Source organism: Halyomorpha halys, unplaced genomic scaffold (assembly GCF_000696795.3).
Source record: "Halyomorpha halys isolate HHAL.00 unplaced genomic scaffold, Hhal_1.1 Scaffold723.1, whole genome shotgun sequence".
Classification (NCBI taxonomy): domain Eukaryota; kingdom Metazoa; phylum Arthropoda; class Insecta; order Hemiptera; family Pentatomidae; genus Halyomorpha; species Halyomorpha halys.
This window is the reverse complement of record NW_027110197.1, coordinates 568,794-573,669: the sequence shown is the minus strand read 5'-3', so window position 1 is coordinate 573,669 and position 4,876 is coordinate 568,794.

The following is a 4,876-nucleotide window of genomic DNA, read 5'->3' as shown; positions in this document are numbered from 1 at the left end:
TAAAAAAAAAATTGTATTTTTCACCAGCAATTATAGATGTAAAAAATATATTTTTATTTATTCCAATTGTAACACACGAACTCTTTATTTCTCTAAAATAAAATATCAGTAGGTAAAGGATCCTAACATATTTTCCGAATATGGTTTAACGTTCTCCACATCCAAAACCCCTACCATCCGTCATCGGGGAATATATTTGAAATAAAGAAGGCACCGAACAGGTCGGAGTGGAAAACACATAAATCCAACTCCTTCTCCTAGCCCCATTCCGTCAGCCGACTGTAAAATACGTCAGATATAATAAAATGGAGGACGGAAAACAACTATAAATTCCAAACCAAATATCATTAATGCTCCACTTGGAATTGTTTTCTTCTTAAAGTATTTTCTTTTTCTCTTTTTAACAACTCCGCCCTTTGTTTTAAAAGGTTTTTTTTTTTTTATGACTGATATTTTCATTCCTGTCAAAGAAAAAGAGGACTTATTAAAAAGTTTATTTTCTAGTAGACATAACTATGCTCTTAAAATCTGTTCCTCTTTCAGCGCTAAAGTTATTTCCTCTGGACTATAATTCAACAAAATTTTAAAGAAAACGATATGAAAATTTAGGGCAGGTTAAATGACATGAAGATGGCATTACGGCAAGGAAATTTATCCTACGACTTATCATTAATGGAAAATTTTATATAGATTTTCACTCAACTTTATGGTTTCACGAACCTTTAACACCTATCGATATCGATATTATTATTTATATGGTTGTGAATATTCATGAATAATTAAAATTTTGTAAGTAGTTTTAGCTGCTAAGAGATTATAGTTTTAATCCCTCGAAGCTATACTAAAAGGAAACTACTAAAGACTGAAGAAAGTTAGATTATTATACAGAAATAATGGGGTGTACCGTCCGAAAGATAGGTTTAATCTCTCTCTCTCTCTTTCTCCCTCATTTTACTCAAACACATGTACAGATGATGAGATACACCATAAATAATAATTTCAGCTTCATTGTCATCGTCTTTTTAATGAAATTTTAAATTTTAATACTCCAAGAAACAAGTTTTTAAATTATATTAAGATTTTAAAAAAGATAAATCGAAATTTCGAAATACATCTTTTCAATAAAATGTAGCTCAACTATATTTATTCTGTATTAACAAATTTAATATATTTTCTTCTCCAAATAAATCCTTTGCAAATAGTGAGTACAAGATATTTAAATAGATTAGTTGTTGAGTTTGTTACTAAATATACAAAGTAACTTAAGGAAGTTAACTTATCTGTGTAAATTAGAACCTCACTGTACAAACACTAAAACATCTCAACATCAAACACTTTAATCTGTTTGATTTTGACTACATATGACTGGTGAAATATTCGAATAACAACTTTATTAATTTACTATATAAAATAAAAATATGATTCAATTAATTTTTATTTTTAAAATACAATCATTTTGGGTACATTTGTTTTTTAGTTACCATTACAAATATAAATTTCTGAAGTAAAAAAATAAATAGAAGATAGTCCGTCTCTGCCCGTTTATTGCAAAAATTAATAATTCAAATGATTGGAAGCTAAGAGCTAATAGAGAGCTTATAAGAGCTAATATTTCATTAAGAGAAATATTAATTTTATCTTTGATGATTTTAATTTTATAACTTCATAGTTTGCATAAAAAAGTGTAATACTTTAAAACTTCCTCATTGCAATATTAAATTTGGTTATTTACATATTTTGGTTATATTTTAAAATCAATTATAAATTTCCATTTCACTAATATACATTTTTTTCGACCGATTCAAAACAATTTATAAAAAAATCAATCAACCTACAAGCTTTTTGTTGTTTAAACAATTTACCTAAACAAAGTACTCATTTTTTATGATTAATTATTATCTCGATGATTGTTGTTTGAGGTCAATTTATAAACAAATTACTTATTTAAAATCAAGATTTACAAGATTACATATAAAAAAAAAAAATTATTAAATAAACTATCCGAACACAATATATCCACTTTTGTAAGTTATTATTAAACTATTATTAGTAGTATCTAGAGAATATCTAATGTAGATAATTTTTATTGAAAATATTGATTTATGACAACTAATTTAAAGTTTGAAATAAACTGAATAATTTTTGAAAGTAGAACTATAATTTGTCAAAAAAAAAATCTGTATTTTTTAGTAGTGATGCAATTTCGCTGGCCTTCATAGATCTTAGCTGTTTCTTTGTTATTTATGCTTTCTTTGACTGTTTTTCAGTTTAAGCATAAGTAATTTTATCAAGTATTCATTACCGAAGCTAGTAACAATGGTCGCTATATATGTATGTATATATAATTCTAAAAGAATATTTTCGAAAGATACAGAAATAAAATGAAGCAGGACAGCCCCATAAAAATGGAAAATGTAGATCCGAATACTACTCAAATTGATTATTAATCTCTTGTTCTACCTTTTATAATTTTCTTACTTTTCCTAACCATGTTGATGGAAAATGTGAACCAATCATTAAGACACAGAGATGTATATATACTCATACATTAAACTACATGCCTAATAAATAAATACAAAATCTTTCGGGTAGGAGATGCGAAGTAAGACGGTGGAGTTGAAGTCGTAATCTCGGTGCCGCGAGACAATTACAAGACGAAATCCTATGTAAGGTCCTGGAAAGATTACTAATCCTTGGAATGGGACTCCATCAGGGATTTGACATTGGAGGACGGAAGGGAAGATGGCTGTCCTGCATCGCTTCAACGAGGGTGTGGGGACCCTTTATCGCTGGGGGAGATTTCGATTAACAGCTTAGGCTCTACCCCTCTCAGCTTCGTTCAGCTTATTCAGGTTTTGTGAAATTTTTAAATAACTCATAAAAGAAGGGATGAAGACTATTTGAACAATTAGAATTAATTCTAGCATTTTAATATTTTAACTCCACATACCGGTTTTATATATAATAAAAACATATTAATACCAAAGTGGAGATATGTGGCTCTGAAAATAGTGTTATAGATATTTATTTCGTTTTTTTAAATCAATTTATTTTATTTCATGTTGCATTAGTATTGGATATTTATAATTACGTTACGTATTAAAAGTGTACAGAAAATAGTAATAATATATATAATATGACTGAGTACAAAGAATAAAATTAAATAAATAAATAATTATAAAATAGAATAAGATAAAAGATAATATAACATAATTCTTTAAATACCTAAAAGATGATTTTTAAAGCACCTATCTGACTATAGTGAACAACATTTTCCTATCTTAAAAAATCTATCATATAAAATAATAAATATTAAATATGTATACAATTCTAATAATATTTATAGGGTAATAAATAAAAATAAAAGTAAGATTAAAAAAAAAACAAAAAACATAACAAATGTAGATATATAATATAATATATTATACATTAGATATATTTCTCAGAATGTAAAGTGACACTTGCCTAATGAAAACTGTTTAAAAGGTGACAGAGATTTGAATTTCCCATCCATCACAGCTTTAAGTCTCCGGAAATTCCTTAACTTGTAAAAACTTATAAAATAAATGAATAGCAGTTGAAAAGCTGTTTCGAGTTATATTGATGCCAGGTAGTTTTGGGTGTCAGCATTATTTCATTATATTAAAAATTAAATTCATTTATATATATATACAAGTTTTCAGGTTCAATTTATCGATTAGTCGGTTAGTTAACATTTGTAGTTTCCTTGGGTTAAAAATATTAAAGTGTTGGCATTTTTTTATTAATCAATTCAAATAGGCTAGGCTTAGAGGTTAATAATAATTCTTTAAACTTTAGTGTGAAAGCAAAAATAGAACTCTCTGACATGGTGTGTAAAAGCAGATACACCTCAGGGCAGCGTCCTGGGACCAATTCTATTCCTCAGCACAATCATACTAGCTGTATACCCAGACCACGCCTTATTCCAGGTTCCGGAACTAAAAAAATAACCTAAGATGGCTCTCATACCTATACATAATAATTTTTTTTTATCATTATTATTTTAGAAATATAAATCAGATAGAAGATTATACCTGAATACATAAACAAAACTGAAAAATAGATATAAACAAAGTTATAAATCTCAATCCAAATAACTAAGAAAAAAATCTCGAAAATCACATAAAGCCCAATTTTTTTAATATAAAATAATGTAATAAAAAAACTAACAAAACAAAAAATGAAAAAAAAAATTTCATATTTTTGTTACGGTTTGGCTAATTTTATTGACCATTTTCAAAAATTATATAGATATAAAATAAAACTGTGATTAGTTGTTATTATTAAACAATTTTACATTAAATTCCTAAGATTTTTTAGATGATATTTCATTATATATATTTTCAGTAAAATAACGTTTCGGGCTCATCTGCCCATTATCCAGTTCTAAAAATAGAAATATTTTCAATCAACATCTAACAATTAACTTATAGTTATAATCAACTTTATTGGCATAAAATAAAATTTTACTAAAATAAATATAACAAAGTTTCAACAAGTAAACACTTTGGAATTTAGTTGTAACAGTATAAATAATTATTTTGTAGTGAAATTGTTTGATGATATTTAATAAAAAAAAATAATTCTACTAAAAAAAAATTAAACTAAACTGAAGTAGATGATAATCAAAATAATAAATTTATTACATAAAACTAATTAATATCATTCACCAATTATCACATTTATTTTTTGGATAATATGTTTTTATACTAAAAATAAGGAACAACGAAAAGTTAATTCTACAAAAAATCTGGACCTAAAAACTTCCCAGCAGAATATTTTGTCAGAACTATCACAATCTGCGATTTAGTTGAACGATTTTTGGAAGCCAATTCTTAAAATTTAATTATATTTA